The sequence below is a fragment of the Eleutherodactylus coqui genome, chromosome 3, assembly GCF_035609145.1.
Source record: "Eleutherodactylus coqui strain aEleCoq1 chromosome 3, aEleCoq1.hap1, whole genome shotgun sequence".
Classification (NCBI taxonomy): domain Eukaryota; kingdom Metazoa; phylum Chordata; class Amphibia; order Anura; family Eleutherodactylidae; genus Eleutherodactylus; species Eleutherodactylus coqui.
In genome coordinates, this window is record NC_089839.1 from 191199664 (window position 1) to 191218688 (window position 19025).

The 19025-nt window shown below is 48.0% G+C and overlaps 1 long non-coding RNA gene across 1 annotated transcript; it reads left to right on the forward strand.

Annotated features, from left to right (window-relative positions):
• Window positions 1-256: 256 nt before the first annotated feature.
• Window positions 257-17897, forward strand: LOC136619901 (uncharacterized). Its single transcript, XR_010791081.1, has 3 exons — window positions 257-348; window positions 16918-17141; window positions 17864-17897. It is a non-coding gene; the product is annotated as an uncharacterized lncRNA (long non-coding RNA).
• Window positions 17898-19025: the final 1128 nt, after the last annotated feature.

The following is a 19025-nucleotide window of genomic DNA, read 5'->3' on the forward strand; positions in this document are numbered from 1 at the left end:
CTGTATGGTATCTTTTGGCATATCGCTCCACATTTGCTGTATGACCAGTAGAGATTACGAGAGGAGAGAGAGTGTTGCCAGAAGCAGAATCTCACAAATAACTGAGACTGTGGATTAACTGGTTTACCCCGAGAGTCCTCCCTGTCACACAACCTTCTGAAAATGTAAAGTATTCTTCTAGAGTGACACTGTTGTTGTTGGATCTTTGTTGGACTTAAGTAAATGGGCATTACTGACTATCCCTGTTTTCCTCAGAAAGTTATCTTTGTGCATGGCCGACTTTATTTCCGTCCCAAGGTTCACCACAGAGGAAGGAACAGTGGCATCACGAGTAAGAAGAACTGTAAGGTAACCTTAGTTACCCTTTCCCTTTAACCTCAGTTAGGAGTGTTTTAGAAATGAATGTATGATACGTGTTTTTGCAATGTATACGGAGAATGTGAAATATATTTTTTTCTCGCGTCTCCCTGACTGCCCTAAGGGGATTTTCACACAGGATGGAATTTCCATATGGAAAATCTACAGCATTTACACTACAAGCCATGTAGATGAGATTTAAGAAACCTAAAAATGCACATGTAAACACAGCTTTAGGCCTCTGTCACACGGGCGTTTTTTCTCGCGATTTGCAGATCGCATAACGGATGCGCATCCGCAAATCGCGTGACCGGGGCGGACGATTCGCTGATTCAATGAAACCGCCCCGCACTGCCCGCTATCCTCTGCCACAGCTGTGCCACAGCTGTGGCATAGGAGAACGATGTTCGCCCATTGAATTCAATGGAGCTGACAATACAGCCAGCTCCATTGAAAGCAATGGGCTGCCGGCGAGCGCAGGATGAACTTTCGGGAAGGGCTTAAAAATATAAGCCCTTCCCTGAAAACCATCCTAAAATGTGTAAAAATAAAAAAAAAAGGATACTCACCTTTTCCCTGCAGCCGGAGTTCAGCCGCTTCCGGCCGGCAGTTCTCCTGAACTGCTCTGTGTAGTATTTAGCAGGAGGGGATTTAAAATCCCCGCCTGCTGAATGGGCTGCTTCTGATTGGTCACAGCCCTCACCAATCAGAGGCAGCTCTCACTCACCCATTCATGAATTCATGAATGGGTGAGTGAGTGTTGCCTCTGATTGGTCCCTGCGCTCAGCCTATCAGAGGCAGCACTCATATCAGAGAAAGACATTTGGCCTTTCCGTATCTGACATCATAGTTATATACGCAATGATAAGAGAACCTTCTTTAGGCCAAGAATGGTACCCTTCACAAAGCAGTATCTTTACAATGCTCAGGCATGGTATGTACCAGTAATTAACACTTCCATCCATGGGAGGAATAAGTCCATCATGCGACAGTCTGCATAGCCTGACTTTACATTCCCAGGAGTTTGAGTGGTCATCATCTACCATAAACCAGGGTTTTGCCGCAGTAAACGATATAAAAAGCGATGTGTGTGAGAGTTGCCTAAGCGTATGTTTCCACACATGGAAAATGGTGCAGATTGTCCACAGCAGACAATTCACCACAAGTTCCGTATCAAAACCACAATGGAAAAAAATTACCAAATCCACGCCGTTGGTGAAGGTTTTTGATGCAGGTTTTTAATGCGTATCCGCAGCAGATTTCAGTCTTCCAATTCACGTAGAATTTTGGGTGGATTGTTCGATGCAAACAAGAGCTGTTTTCCACTACTTGGGAACATACCATAAGGTCAGTTTCACACGGGCGATAAAATGGCGCGATACAAGAGTTCATGAAAACACTGAAGTATGAAATCCATGCTTTTCAATTGTTTCGTTCACATTTGCAATATCTTCACACCATGCGAAGTTGCATGGTAAAAAAATTGCTGCATTTTGCTCTTTTTTATTGCCCATGTTTCCCTATGGAGCCTTCGTTTTATTGCATCGCACGCATGAACTTACAAGTGGCAGCGATGCTTTTGTGGAAAAAAGAATCGCTAATGCTCAGACATCTCATGAGCAAAACTGCAATCGCCCTTGTAAAACTAGCCTAAGGGGTATAGGGATGGGCGGACTAAGCTGAACTTTTGTACCCGCACCCATGAGCCTCTAGCTCCGCTCTAGGTCCAATCACTTTCGTCACAGGCCTCAACACGACCCCATTTACAATCATTAGGTGTGATGGCACATGCCCAAAGTCATCGTGTAGTCTTAGCCTTAAGCAGTCATATACAGTCACTTCTTGATGTCTGTTTGTTGGCAGGAGGAAAGCTGGGAAAGAGTAAGGATCTGTGCGACTATGCAAAGGGCCAAATAATGATTGCTAGATTACTCGGTCAGGGCATCTCCAAAATGGCAGGTCTTTTGGGGTGTCCCTGGTGTACAATGGATAGAACCCACCAAACGTTGGCCATTGAAGGGCAAACAGTGAACATGTAATGGGCAACCAGGGCTCATTGATGCACAAAGGCTAGCCCATCTGGTCTGATCCCACCAAAGAGCTAATGTAGTGCAAATTGTTGAGATAGTTAGGGTCCATTTACATGGGACTACTGTCGGGCAAACGATGCCTGACACTCGTCCCTGTGTGTCCGCACTCCCGTGCTGTCACACGGGAGCTACTAATGCTGGCTCGCTCACGGAGCAGCCAGCAGGGGGTGGGGCAGTGCAGAAGATTTCTCTCTTGTCGCTCCCCCGCCCCCCCTCCATTGACATAACATAACAGACTTTCACTTTTTGCCTGACAGTCGTTACGTGTAAATGGACCTTTACTGTGAGCAGTAAGAAAAAGGTGTTGAACATACACAAAAAAAGCCACTACATTATTTCCCAATGGACTGTAATGCTGGATTTGCAGTTAGATGAAAATTAAAACAATATAGCATACATTTAGTTAAAAATTCTCTTTAATGAGATGATCAGTATGGAAGTGTGTTATGAAACTATCCAAGGCCTCCTGTGAAAAGTACTTCTCTGCCTCGCCTCAGAAGAACACCCTCTGCTCCAGTACATCAAATGGACTCATTCTTTAAAAGCCATGTTCCAGGTTCTACTGATACCGTACTATTCCTAGTGCAGCCCTGAGCCCAGAAAAACATATATATTAAACATTTGTGCTGCGCAAACCTAAGCATTCGATCCGTTTAGGATAGAACCTGAATACCTCGGGTGGTTTATCTTGGCTGAACCCACTAGAAGAGAAAAAAGGAAAAAGACAGAACAATAAGGAGAAGTCAAAAGAAGGAAATACAGGGAAAAAGAAGGAAACTTTTTTCTTTCATTCTTTTTCCTTCGCTTCTTCCTATTAACTAACTTTTCATTAACCTCTTATTACCACCCCATAGACTGTTTACGTCCCGCTTTAGTAGGCTTTAATTTCAAGGTCCATAAAAACACTCTGGCTCTGGGGATTAAAGCCACGTGGGCTGTGGATATAGCTAACTGACAACCTGGAGCGGTCATGGGGGGCCACAGGAAGCACCCCCTCACACGATCGCCATATCCTTCCCTGGACCTGACATCACCTTCTGTACAGAAAGGCTTGCACCCCGGGAAATTTAAAATGCCTCTGCTCCCCGCTAGATTGTGTAGCCGGGAGAAGAGAGATATCACCGCATACAGCGGCTTCCAGTCACATGATCGCTGGTATCATTTAAAGTAAAAGTAGAAGAGTGTGAGAACAGCACCCAGGCCAATGTTAGGGATAAAAAAGATGATGCTTAATTGAAGGAGAAGGGCAATCACCCAGTGCACAGCGGACAGACCCTAAAGGCAAAAGGGAAAAGACCGCCACACACCCTCAGACCTTAGAAACCATAACTGTTGTCTATCGACATTCCCAAATGTCCTATGGACAAAATGTGGCTGTATCATGATGCTGTAATTGATCACGTGACGCCCATATGTATCATGACATGACTATTTACGTGCTCCAAGTACCAGCCCATTGACGTCCAGAATTGCTAGTATGGTATTTAAAGCTTGAAATAGGGAGTTACGGAAGGCCCTTTGTTTTGTGCACGGTTGTGCATAGAGATATAGGATTAGGGCCATAACGGATAGGTTTCTGAAAACAGGACTAACTGGGGTATCCATTTTGGGGTGCAAATCCTCATTTTCATGTGCACTATAGAAACAAATCCTGTCTTTAAAATGACATACATTTGCAAAAACATGAATTTTTTTTTTCTTCTCTAAATTGCATGAATTCCTGAAAAGAAACTGTGGGGTCAAAATACTCCTGACAACCCTCAGTGAATACATTAAAATATGTATTTTTTTAAAAGGGGTCATTGGTGGGGGTATCTATCATTCTGACACCCATGAGCCTTTGCAATCTTGGCTTGGTGCAGGAAAACAAAGTGTTCCTCAAAATGTTTATAATTAATGTTAAATTTGTTTGTCTACTAAATGGTTAAAAAATGGAAAATGAAAGATGGAAATATATATCTCATCAAAAATTTGTACAGTATGTTTGCCCATATTTGACATATTGCTGTTAAAAATGTGAAAAAAATGACTTTTTTCAAAATCTTCCCAATTTTGGCACTTTTAATAACTGTGCACAAATTCTGTCTATTTTTCCACCTAAATGAAGCACAATATGTGGTGAAAAAAGAATGTCAGAATCACTTGGATATGAATGGTTATTCTAAGTGACAAATGTCAGATTTCCATAATTTGGCCGACATTAAGGCGCAAACAGGCTTGGTCACTAAGGCCACCTGTCCATTGCTAAGGCGGAAAATCACTAGCGATATTCCACCGCGGGGGAGGGGGAGGGAGCACTGACAGGTCTCTGAGATGAGTCTATCTAATAGATAGGTTCATCGCGGAGAATCGCGGCAATTGTAGCATGCCACTATTTAAATCCCGCGAGCGGAGAATCACTATGATTCATCACTCATTGACGCCAGCGCTGCGCTTTCCATAGGAACCCTAGGGAAAGCTTTAAAGAGCATGATCCGCGGGCGATAAACCACCCATGGATCATTGCCAGTGGACAGGCAGCCTAAGGGGTTTAATGCCTGTATCACATTGGAAATGGAATGTCCCATCATCTGGAGCCAACTATCATACATCGTTTGAACTCCGATAATTTACTTCGCCATGAGCACGTTGGCCAGTGTTCAGTCTCACAAGATAATATCTCGCACCTCACAACTTATACAAGTGTGGGTGTTCCCAAGCTGTCATCTCAGATAACACCACTTCATAATCAATTTATATACGACCGTGTTTCTCCTAAAATAAGACCCTGTCTTATTTTCAGGGGATGTTTTATACTTACCTATCAGGCACCGCCCAGGTCCCTCCCGTTGGTCTCCACAGCTCCTTCAGGCTTCTGTGCAGTTCTCAGCCGCTGACAAAATATCGCTTGCTGGTAACGGGTTTTGAAAACCCCTGCTTACAGCCAGCAATTGCTCTAATTGGTTTTCGAGCACGTCAGCTCAGCCAATCACTCCAGTGCTCGATGAACCAATCACAACCAATCAATGCAATGGCTGTCATTGGTTCTTTGAACACCGCAGTGATTGGCTGAGCCACGGCACTCGAGAACCAATCAAAGCAATCACTTGCTCGAGGCAAGGTTTTCAAATCCTGTTACCAGCAAGCCTGTAGGAACTGTGGAGACCAGCGGGAGGGACCCGGATAGCGGGTAGTATATTTAGGGCTTATTTTTTTCGGTAGGGCTCATATTTCAAGCTTCTCCTCTGAAAATCAGGGTAGAGGTTATTTTAGGGATAGGTCTTATTTTCAAGGAAACATGGTACTATCCCATGACTTTCAGCATATCAGTGTAAAACACTAGAAAGCATCCCTGAGCTGCGACACATAAATATGACAAAAACATGGGAAACTTCAAAATCACATTCTGTGGCGTCTGCGTCTTCTAAGCGAGTCCTCTTCAGATTTTCGATGGACTGCTTTGCAGGTTTGGCTTCAGGTAAGTCTGAATACTGGATTTGCCTGTACGAAAATAAAACAGGTATATTATCAACACCACAATATTTTTATCTACTTTAGCCACAAAATGCAACAGAATCATTTTTGAACGTTTTTTAAAGGGGTTGTCCCGCGGCAGCAAGTGGGTCTATACACTTCTGTATGGCCATAATAATGCACTTTGTAATGTACATTGTGCATTAATTATGAGCCATACAGAAGTTATAAAAAGTTTTTCACTTCACCTGCTCCGCTGCTGGCGTCCTCGTTTCCATGGAGCCCGCCTAATTTTCGCCGTCTAAAATGGTCTAATGGCCAAATTAGACGCGCTTGCGCAGTCCGGGTCTTCTGCTTTCTTCAATGGGGCTCCGTGTAGCTCCGCCCCGTCACGTGCCGATTCCAGCCAATCAGGAGGCTGGAATCGGCAATGGACCGCACAGAAGAGCTGCGGTCCACGGAGGAAGAGGATCCCGGCGGCCATCTTCAGCCGGTAAGTATAGAAGTCACCGGAGCGCGGGGATTAAGGTAAGCGCTGAGCGGTTTTTTTTTTAAGTCCCTGCATCGGGGTTGTCTCGCGCCGAACGGGGGGGGGGTTGAAAAAAAAAACCAGTTTCGGCGCGGGACAACCCCTTTAAGACCTAAAAGTCAGGAAGGTAAAGCTATAAGATTTTTGCAAATAGCAATGCCACAGGGTGAATGCCAGTGTGCCATACTCTCTTAGGTGCTGCTCTCAGTTTAACAGGAAATGATGGAACATGTCTATAAAATTAAATCTAGCACCATCCACTATATATACAAGGAATATATGTACAACCCCTTTAACTTGGCCTGACGATCACAACTTATCTCCTATCCACAGGACGGGGCATAACTTGCTGATCAATAGGAGTCTCGCCGCTGAGACGCTCACCGATCTGAAGAATCGGGGGCCCATGTCCCCCTCTGCCTTTCACTGCGGGGGTCGCTTCATGCCGTACAGTGACGTCAGAATGAATGGCCAAGCATAAACAGCCGCTGCTCCATTTATTTTAAAGCGCCTAAAGGAAATACCTGAGTACCTTCTAAGCTATCTCCCGCAGTGCCATTGAAAATGAATGGAGCGGCAGCATGCTAGTACAACCGTCACCTCATTCAGTGTCCTCCTCACTGCGGTGGGTGTAGTAAACCCACAGTAAGGAGGACGGTGGACGCAGGACCCCCCATTGTTGGGATTGTTGGGGGGGGGGGGTCTCAGAAGTGAGAGGCCCACCAATCAACAAGTCATCCCCTATCCTGTGGACTTTATGATTCTGGTCTTTAAAAGACAGTAGGTCTGGAATGTGAGCAATCATCTCACTCAGATCTCACCTTCTAGTTCTCAGGGTTTTTCTGAGCCCATTCCAGCAGGCTATGATACACATACATCATACATCCCAAGGGCAGATAACAACTGTACTTCTGTGAAATCAGAAGCATCAACCAGTAGAACTGCACCTTACTACAAATAGAAAAAGGAAATGTTTTACAGTTGAGTACATTTAAGTTTCTCTTAATTTCAGTCTATTAATATCAATAGGATGAAACTCTAGTCTCTGCACTTCAGGTGCCAACCTGCACCAAACCTTGTGGCTACTCACCAGAGCTCAGCCAGGAGGCCCAGGTAAGCTGTAGTGACCACGTCCAGCTGTTTACCTGATAGGTACCCATGTTGTAAGAAGTCACCAGCATTTGTGACTATTCCATGTAAAGCATACAGGTCACAAAGCCGCTTCAGAACGGCTTCAACGTCAGGCTGATCGGGGAGTCAATTCAGAGCCGAGATGAAAATCTTAACTGATAAGAAGTGTGAATGAGCCTAAAAGACACATAACCACATTGGCTGGATGCACTCAATGAGAAACCTAATGTATTGTGTTCACCGTGTGTACATAACTCACTAAGGCCTCGGTCACACGACCGTTTTTGGTCCAATCTGCAGATCTACAGACCAAATGCATCCCAATGGGATCGGTCATATGTCCGCTTTTTATGCGGATGTGCGATCAATTATAGGACACAACGATTCGCAGAACGCGCCTATCTGCGTTCTGCGCATCGCTGTGTTCTATATATGCTCTCAATGGGGCCGGCTGCATCAGCGCCGACCCCATTAAGAACATATACTTAAAGATCGTTCTCCTCTGCCACAGCTGTTACAGCTGTGGAAAAGAAGAATGATATTCGCCCATTGAATTTAATGGAGCCGGTAATATAGCCGGCTCCATTGAAAGCAATGGGCTGCCAGCGAGTACGGGATGAATTTTCAGGAAGGGCTTAAAAATATAAGCCCTTCCCTGAAAACCATTCTAAAATGTGTAAAAATTAAAAAAAGGATACTCGCCTTTTCCCTGCAGCCGCAGTTCAGCTGCAGGGAAAAGGCGAGTATCAGCAGGATATTTGCACCTCAGAAAGAGGGGAGCAAATACACCGCCTCATACTATGATTCAATGTATGAAGGCAGATTAGCTATAACGCGTCTCTCGCTTTACAGATGACGGCCGATTGTCCACCTGGAGGTTAGAACCCTGATGGCTTTCTATACTCCTCCCCCCTCCCTTGCAGCCTAAACAGGCCTGGAAGGCTGAGGGGGAGAGGCTTGATTTTTGGTGCTGTAAGTGAAACATGCATGGAGAGAAGAAGGTTCCACCCCCTCCCTGCACACCATCCAGAGCCCCAGCTGCATCACGGTCTACCAGGCCTAGAAGCCATGGACTCAATCTGAGCCCCATCCGGAGGCAGCACCGCGGTTGGGTCGGGCAGCATCCGGAGCCCCGCCTATGACACGGCCTAAACAGGCCTAGGAACCAAGGGTTTGATTTGAGCCCACCCTGCCTGCCTGGAGGCAAGGCCAGTAGCACTCACAGCTGGGAGCAAGGGACAGGCCGGATACCTAGAGGATTCACGCAGGGAGGGGGGCAATTTTCACCCAAACACCATCAGTTGGCAGTCCTGCCCCCAGTTGCTGCCTACACCAGCCTACAGCCGGAGGTTCGAGTTAAGCTTAGGCTGGAGGCGGCTCCATCTTCAAGTAGCCGCATGGGCAGAGGGAGGTCCCTAGTTGAATCCTCTAGGGTTCTAGAGGCCAGGGGCTCGCTAGAGCGTAACCCGACTGGACTGAGAGGGGATGGTGAAGGATAGTGCAGGGGTGAGGGGTAATTGCACCCCTTCCCTGCATACTAATGGGACCCCAGATATTGCCCCCTGCCCCGAAGGTACATCATCGCTGCACTGATGGGGGAGGGAAGAGCGTGCCAGCAACTACAGTCATCTGCGCAGTGGTGGATGGATCCAAGGGGGAAGGTGAGAAGGGGAAAAGAAGTGGAGGTACGATGGTGTAATATTCACCTACTCTCGTCTACTCATGTATCGTAATCCTCTTCCATTCAGCTCCCTCAGCCACCAGCAGGATCACTGCTTCAGTGACATCGCATTGACAGGTCACTGGAATTGGGGGTAGGAGTCCGGAACATTCAGATGACCCCATTATTGCTGGCGGGAAGCAGAGTCATTAGTGATGCTCTGGTCCATTTTGTCTTCTTAGAGGAGTGGATAACAGTGTGTTTGGCAGCACTTTTTGACCCTTCCCAACTTGTTAGCCAATCCCCGATGCCTAGCTAGAAGAGAAGAAGAAAAAAAATTTAAAAAAAGAAGACCTGCAGAGCAAGAGGTCTGCCTCCTTCAGACACTAAGCTAAAACTGATTTAGCCAATGGATAATGGCGATCGCATAAAAGTAAACAAAAAGGGAAATAAACCACTCACCTCAATCCTCCATGATGTCCCACAATGTTGGGCACATGCGCAGAAGGCCGGAGAGCCTGGGAGAATTAAAATCTCCCTGCTCCCAGCTAGCATGAGTAGCAGAGAGCAAGGAGATGTCACTGAGTGCCGTGGTATGCAGTCCCTGGTCACATGATCACTGTTATCCATTAGATATCCATCATGTAAAGTAAAAAAAAAAAAAAAGTTTGTTTCATCTCCCCTCAAGATCATATCCATGAGTGGAAATGAAATTATGTACCTAAGGCCCCCCGATTTATCCACGGACCTTACCGCAGCTTCTGCACATGCGCCTGTCGTCAAACTGTCGGACAGATGTATTAAAGCTGCAGATTGCTGCAGTAATTTAAAGTCTCCTTGCTCTTGGCTACTAAAGGTGACCAAGAACCTGCTGCAGTGACTGAGAGCCATGGTGAGTGATCCCTGATCACATTGGATAACGGCGATCACATAAAAGTTTAAAAAAGTTGAAGTTTAATTTTTCCTGAATGGTGAGGAGATGAAACGCTTTACCAGAGCCCTCCGCATTTGAACCCTGACGTGATAATCCTTCACGGACCTTTCCCGACTTCTGTGCATGCGCCTGCCAGCAGAATGACTGAAACATGCGCAGGAGCCAGCGAGGCTTAGGAAATTTAAAATTCCCGTGCTTCCGACTATCAAAGACAGACCATAGCCTGGAGCAGTGACCAGTGGCCTCATTGAGCGGTCCCCTGTCACATGATAAAAACTTAGCGATCTACCTTAGACTGGTCTCACACGACCAGATAGAAATTGCGGATTCTGTATGTCTTTGATCCGCGGCAATACGCAGATGAATCAAATGCATTGGCCGGTCGATACTATGTAAAACAGAACGGATATTTGCAACCTAGAACCCATTGTGCTCTATGGTCGTGGATATACCTGCAGCCCATTCGTAATTACATTGTGTACAGGCTGCAGGTACCTATGTGATCGCTAAGTGAGGGCCTGGGAAATATAAACAAAAAAAGGTGTACTGTGCATAAGTACTGTGTACTGTGAGTATGCAGTTATGTGCAGTATATTACGCGGCCGTACGCAGGGACACAGCTGGCCTCACAACGGGCATCCGCTGTGGGCCTCCACAAGTGGATTCCACATACGGCCGTGTGAGCCCAGCATTATTCAGATCGCTACCTGTAATGCGTAATCTATAGAGATGAGCGAGCAGCAAAATGCTCGGGTGCTCGTTACTCGGGACGAAGTTATCGCGATGCTCGAGGGTTCGTTTCGAGTAACGAACCCCATTGAAGTCAATGGGCGACTCGAGCATTTTTGTATATCGCTGATGCTCGCTAAGGTTTCCATTTGTGAAAATCGGGGCAATTCAAGAAAGTGATGGGAACGACACAGCAACGGATAGGGCAGGCGAGGGGCTACATGTTGGGCTGCATCTCAAGTTCCCAGGTCCCACTATTAAGCCACAATAGCGGCAAGAGTGCCCCCCCCAACAACTTTTACTTCTGAAAAGCCCTCATTAGCAAAGCATACCTTAGCTAAGCACCACACTACCTCCAACAAAGCACAATCACTGCCTGCATGACACTTCTCCTGGGTTACATGCTGCCCAACCCCGCCCCCCTGCACGACCCAGTGTCCACAGCGCACACCAAATTGTCCCTGCGCAGCCTTCAGCTGCCCTCATGCCACGCCACACTCATGTCTATTTATAAGTGCGTCTGCCATGAGGAGGAACCGCAGGCACACACTGCAGAGGGTTGGCACAGCTAGGCAGCGACCCTCTTTAAAAGGGGCGGGGCGATAGCCCACAATGCTGTGCAGAAGCAATGAGAAATATAATCCTGTGCCACCGCCATCAGGAGCTGCACACGTGGGCATAGCAATGGGGAACCTATGTACCACACACTATTCATTCTGTCAAGGTGTCTGCATGCCCCAGTTAGACCGCGGTTTTTTATAAATAGTCACAGGCAGGTACAACTCCGCAATGGGAATTCCGTGTGCACCCACAGCATGGGTGGCTCCCTGGAACCCACCGGCTGTACATTAATGTATCCCATTGCAGTGCCCATCACAGCTGAGGTAACGTCCGATTAAATGCAGGTGGGCTTCGGCCCACACTGCATGCCCCAGTCAGACTGGGGTTCTTTAGAAGTGGACACATGTAGTTACAACTCCGTGTGGACCGACAGCATGGGTGGGTGCCAGGAAGCCACCGGCGGTACATAAATATATCCCATTGCATTGCCCATCACAGCTGAGGTAATGTCATGTTTAATGCAAGTGGGCTTCGGCCCACACTGCATGCCCCAGTCAGACTGGGGCTCTTTAGAAGTGGACACATGTAGTTACAACTCTGTGTGGACCCACGGCATGGGTGGCTCCCTGGAACCCACCGGCGGTACATAAATATATCCCATTGCATTGCTCATCACAGCTGAGGTAATGTCATGTTTAATGCAAGTGGGCTTCGGCCCACACTGCATGCCCCAGTCAGACTGGGGCTCTTTAGAAGTGGACACATGTAGTTACAACTCCGTGTGGACCCACGGCATGGGTGGCTCCCTGGAACCCACCGGCGGTACATAAATATATCCCATTGCAGTGCCCAACACAGCTGATGTAACGTCAGCTGTAATGCAGGTGGGCAAAAAATTCATTGGATTACACTGTAGGCGAGGGCCCCCAAAAATTGGTGTACCAACAGTACTAATGTACCTCAGAAAAATTGCCCATGCCCAACCAAGAGGGCAGGTGAAACCCATTAATCGCTTTGGTTAATGTGGCTTAATTGGTAACTATGCCTGGAGGCAGCCCAGTTAAAATAAAAATTGGTTCAGGTGCAAGTTTCAACGCTTTAGTTTGCATTGAAACGTATAAAAATTGTTTAGAAATATTATATGACTGAGCCTTGTGGGCCTAAGAAAAATTGCCTGTTCGGCGTGTTTATGTGAGGTTTCAGGAGGAGGAGCAGGAGGAGGAGGAGGAATATTATACACAGATTGATAAAGCAAAAATGTCCCCGTTTTTGATGGTGATAGAGAACGATGCTTCCATCTGCGGGTGCAGCCTACGTATTGCTTAGGTATCGCTGCTGTCCGCTGGTGAAGAAGAGAAGTCTGGGGAAATCCAGGCTTTGTTCATCTTGATGAGTGTAAGCCTGTCGGCACTGTCGGTTGACAGGCGGGTACGCTTATCCGTGATGATTCCCCCAGCCGCACTAAACACCCTCTCTGACAAGACGCTAGCCGCAGGACAAGCAAGCACCTCCAGGGCATACAGCGCGAGTTCAGGCCATGTGTCCAGCTTCGACACCCAGTAGTTGTAGGGGGCAGAGGCGTCACCGAGGATGGTCGTGCGATTGGCTACATACTCCCTCACCATCCTTTTACAGTGCTCCCGCCAACTCAGCCTTGACTGGGGAGCGGTGACACAGTCTTGCTGGGGAGCCATAAAGCTGGCAAAGGCCTTGGAAAATGTTCCCCTGCCTGCGCTGTACATGCTGCCTGATCTCTGCGCCTCCCCTGCTACCTGGCCCTCGGAACTGCGCCTTCTGCCACTAGCGCTGTTGGATGGGAAGTTTACCATCAGTTTGTCCACCAGCGCCCTGTGGTATAGCATCATTCTGGAACCCCTTTCCTCTTCGGGAATGAGAGTGAAAAGGTTCTCCTTATACCGTGGGTCGAGCAGTGTGTACACCCAGTAATCCGTAGTGGCCAGAATGCGTGTAACGCGAGGGTCACGAGAAAGGCATCCTAACATGAAGTCAGCCATGTGTGCCAGGGTACCTGTACGCAACACATGGCTGTCCTCACTAGGAAGATCACTTTCTGGATCCTCCTCCTCCGGCCATACACGCTGAAAGGATGACAGACAAGCAGCATGTGTACCCTCAGCAGTGGCCCAAGCTGTCTCTTCCCCCTCCTTCTCATGCTCCTCCCCCTCCTCCTCCTCCTCAACACGCTGAGATATAGACATGAGGGTGCTCTGACTATCCAGCGACATACTGTCTTCCCACGCCTCAGTTTCCGAGTGCAAAGCGTCTGCCTTTATGCTTTGCAGGGAACTTCTCAAGAGGCATAGCAGAGGAATGGTGACGCTAATGATTGCAGCATCCCCGCTCACCATCTGGGTAGACTCCTCAAAGTTTCCAAGGACCTGGCAGATGTCTGCCAACCAGGCCCACTCTTCTGTAAAGAATTGAGGAGGCTGACTCCCACTACGCCGCCCATGTTGGAGTTGGTATTTCACTATAGCTCTACGCTGCTCATAGAGCCTGGCCAACATGTGGAGCATAGAGTTCCACCATGTGGGCACGTCGCACAGCAGTCAGTGCACTGGCAGATTAAACCGATGTTGCAGGGTCCGCAGGGTGACAGCGTCTGTCTTGGAGTTGCGGAAATATGCGCTGACCCGGCGCACCTTTCCGAGCAGGTATGAGAAGTGTGGGTAGCTTTTCAGAAAGCGCTGAACCACCAAATTAAAGACATGGGCCAGGCATGGCACGTGCTTGAGGCTGCCGAGCTGCAGAGCCTCCACCAGGTTACAACCGTTGCCACACATGACAGGAGGCTCAGCGGCGCAAGCCAGCGGTCGGTCTGCTCTGTCAGACCCTGCAGCAGTTCGTGGGCCGTGTGCCTCTTCTCTTCTAAGCTGAGTAGTTTCAGCACGGCCTGCTGACGCTTGCCCACCGCTGTGCTGCCACGCCGCGCAACACCGACTGCTGGCGACGTGCTGCTGCTGACACATCTTGATTGCGAGACAGAGGTTGCGTTGGAGGAGGAGGAGGAGGAGGGTGGTTTAGTGGAGGAAGCATACACCGCCGCAGATACCAGCATGGAGCTGGGGCCCGCAATTCTGGGGGTGGGTAGGACGTGAGCGGTCCCAGGCTCTGACTCTGTCCCAGCCTCCACTAAATTCACCCAATGTGCCGTCAGGGAGATATAGTGGCCCTGCCCGCCTGTGCTTGTCCACGTGTCCGTTGTTAAGTGGACCTTGGCAGTAACCGCGTTGGTGAGGGCGCGTACAATGTTGCGGGAGACGTGGTCGTGCAGGGCTGGGACGGCACATCGGGAAAAGTAGTGGCAACTGGGAACCGAGTAGCGCGGGGGCCGCCGCCGCCATCATGCTTTTGAAAGCCTCCGTTTCCACAAGCCTATACGGCAGCATCTCCAGGCTGATCACTTTGGCAATGTGCACGTTTAATGCTTGAGCGTGCGGGTGCGTGGCGGCGTACTTGCGCTTGCGCTCAAACAGTGGTGCTAGCGACGTCTGGACGCTGCGCTGAGAGACATTGCTGGATGGGGCCGAGGACAGCGGAGGTGAGGGTGTGGGTGCAGGCCAGGAGACGGTAGTGCCTGTGTCCTCAGAGGGGGGTTGGATCTCAGTGGCAGGTTGGGGCACAGGGGGAGAGGTAGTGGTGCAAACCGGAGGCGGTGAACGGCCTTCGTCCCACCTTGTGGGGTGCTTGGCCATCATATGCCTGCGCATGCTGGTGGTGGTGGCTCCCCAGCTGATCTTGGCGCGACAACGGTTGCACACCACTGTTCGTCGGTCGTCAGGCGTCTCTGTAAAAACTGCCAAACCGTAGAGCACCTTGACCTCTGCAGGGTGGCATGGCGCGAGGGGGCGCTTTGGGAAACAGTTGGTGGATTATTCGGTCTGGCCCTGCCTCTACCCCTGGCCACCGCACTGGCTCGGCCTGTGCCCACACCCTGACTTGGGCCTCCGCGTCCTCGCCCGCGTCCACGTCCTCTAGGCCTACCCCTACCCCTCAACATGATGTATTACCAGTAGTGCAGAAACAGAACGCTGTAATTAAATGTGCCGCTTATTGGCCTGTGGTTGGAGGCTGACTTTGCTTACCGAACGCACAGCAGAGCCAGGAAATAATTTTGCGCAACCCTGCTGTAACACTTAGCTGGCTGCGTATGAATTAGGAGGACAACTACACCCAGCACAGACCCAGTACACTGAGGACAGTCACAGGGAGCCCAAATAGATTTTTTTCCCCAAATGTTTTTGAAAAGGCCCACTGCCTATATTCAATAAATATGTCTTCTGTCCCTGCGTCACCACTACTGGCCCTGGAGTATGTAAAATAACTGCAGACTGTTGCACTGCGGACTGGAATACAGCGGTGATTTAACAGCCAACACAGAGCCAGGAAATAATTTTGCGGAAGCCTGCTGTAACACTTAGCTGGCTGCGTATGAATTAGGAGGACAACTACACCCAGCACAGACCCAGTACACTGAGGACAGTCACAGGCCCACTGCCTATATTCAATAAATATATGTCTTCTGTCCCTGCCTCACCACCACTACTGGCCCTGGAGTATGTATAACTACTGCAGGGCGCAATGCTCTGCACGGCCGATATACAAAAAAAAAAAAATGTGCAACACTGCAAAAAACAGCCTCCACACTACTGCACACGGTTAGATGTGGCCCTAAGAAGGACCGTTGGGGTTCTTGAAGCCTAAAATACTCCTAACACTCTCCCTATAGCAGCTCCGGCACCAACAGCACTTTCCCTCCTCTATGTCAGAATAAATCTGTGCCGAGCCGCGGGAGGGGCCGATTTTTATACTCGGGTGACACCTGATCTCGCCAGCCACTCACTGCAGGGGGGTGGTATAGGGCTTGAACGTCGCAGGGGGAAGTTGTAATGCCTTCCCTGTCTTTCTATTGGCCAGAAAAGCGCGCTAACGTCTCAGAGATGAAAGTGAAAGTAACTCGAACATCGCGTGGTACTTGTCACGAGTAACGAGCATCTCGAACACGCTAATACTCGAACGAGTATCAAGCTCGGACGAGTACATTCGCTCATCTCTAGTAATCTACAAGAAGCCCCGAGAACGCTCGCCTTCCTGCAGTTCCAGGAGCAGCTTGTTGTGCGCCTTCTCTGTGAGACCACCGCACCTCAGCAAGCTTACGAAGCCTCACTTTTTACATTCTGTCCATGCCACTGAGGTCTAGAGATACCCCCCCAAAAGTGTCGGGGTTGCAGCAGGCATGGGAGGAGGCATACCTGGTTTTATTACCCCATGTGCCCATCCCAACTAGGCCTCTATAATTACCCCTGTTTTCCGACATACCACACAGTTATTAATCTGGAACAGTTGCTGTGATCTCGGTGACGGGGCGCTGCCGAATAATCCTAAAACTGCTTTGTTTTTAAATTGGTGTCTTTGTAATTCCAGGTATTTATGTACTGTCTTTATTTTTCAGCTTTGCCCTCCTCCTATTCCTTACCTGACGCTCTCTGTAGAAAATGAAGGAACTAGAGAAGATTCTGAAAAAGGAGGAAGAAGTGAAAGAAGATGTTGATCTCCTCAGACTCCTCTATAGAGATAGAGCGCAAACCTCAGACTAAAATGGAAGATGAAGATGGTGTCAAATTTTACTTGACTCCGACCCTATCATGTTAGTTTATCAGAGACCCCGCCCAAGAGGTGAGGATGGAGTACTTCTACTTTAAGAAATTTGAATTTCTTTTCCATGTTAAAAGACATTTTTAACCTTTTAATGACTAGGTTGTTTTCGGATACGGCAACTGTTTAGGTTAACGTGGGCGATGAGTTCTTTTTACATACCGTTCTTGAGAATAAAGAGAATGCAGTGCTGGTTTAGTGCTGCGTCCCCATCTCGGTTTTTTTTCTGCCAAAGTACTGTTTTGTACTTTGTCCTGTATACAGTCTTTGAATGAGGAGTGCGTCTGCAAAACTAAGAATTGCATCTCTGCATGATTGAAAGGGTTACTGTCTGGTATGTCCCGTCCTGTCTGAAAATGTATCGTTTTGTGTTGTGAGTTTGGAAGTCATGTGACCATGCTTCATATTAATGTTTGCGGTTTGCAAGAGAGAGTCAGTGTTGGAGACTGCAAGAGGAGCTGGCAGGACCTAGTGTTATTTGAACCCCCATGGTCTGTGAAGGGAACAATCATAGAATCAAAGAATGGTAGAGTTGGAAGGGACCTCCAGGGTCATCAAGTCCAACCCCATGCTCAGTGCAGGATTTACTGAATCATCCTAGACAGATATTTGTCCAGCCTTTGTTTGAACACTTCCATTGAAGAATATTTCACCACCTCCCGTGGTAACCTGTTCCACTCATTGATCACCCTCACTGTCAGAAAGTTTTTTCTAATATCTAATTTGTGTCTCCTCCCTTTCAGTTTCATCCCATTGCGTCTAGTGGAGAAGGCTGAGCCATGGCCTTGACGTTACCCTGGGACTCCTACTGTCAGGAGCTCTACAGAATGAGTGGATGAGAGGAGATCGCCATGCAGCGCTGAGTGCTGCCTTTGAGAGTGAGTGCTGGATAGAGAGTTGGAAGAGAGAGAAAAGGAGTTTGGGCCAGGAGCGGAGTCACACAGATAACTGAGACTTTGGGCCCGATATTCATCCTGTGATTTCCTCCCTGTCGCACCATCAACTGTGTCTGCACCAGTGACTTGTTTTGGCCTATGTACCTGTTGAACTTCTCTGTTTGGATTTATAAGTAAAGTAACACTGCTGTCCATTCCCGACTTTGTTTCAAGCTACTGCCTGTGTGTTTGGACTGTTATTCCATCATCTGGATTCACCAAATAGAAAGGAATGGTGGCGTCACCCGTGACAATTATCTATAAGTTAAAACCACACTGCGGTTTTCTGTTACCTCCCCATAGTAGTAACGTGGACGGGTCCTGTGCTACCCTTACAGGGGAGGAGATGGTAGAACCACTTTGACAAGTGACAACTCTATCCCCACCATTTCCTTGGCTTTGGGCTCTCTCCTCGCACATTGCATCAGTACTCTCCAATAAGTAACCTGAGATGGATCTATGGAGGAATTAGCTTGCACTAAATAGACTGGAACTTGGCAAATTATGACAAGATAAATTCTATTCCCCCAGACTATTATATATGCAGTATATTCCTATCTGTGTCCATTTGCAGCTGTACATGTCCTTCTTTGTATTAATCACTTTGTATAATTTTGTATAGTATGCAAATATTGATATTTTACTGTGCAGCCCCTCTATCTGGTCATTGATAAATATATTGAACAGAATGGGTCCTAATACTGAATCCTGTGGCACCCCACTAGCAATGGTGGCCCAATTAGAGTATGATCCATTTATTATCACCCTCTGCTTTCTGTCTCAGAGCCAGTTCTTTACCCAACTACACACATTTTTGCCCAGTGTGAGCTGCTTCATTTTATATATCAGTCTTTTATTCAGCAAGGTGTCAAATGCTTTAGAAAGATGCAGATATATGTACAAGATCAATAGAGTCTCCCAGGTCCAGCCTAGAACTTACTTCATTGTAGAAGCTAATCAAATTGGTCTG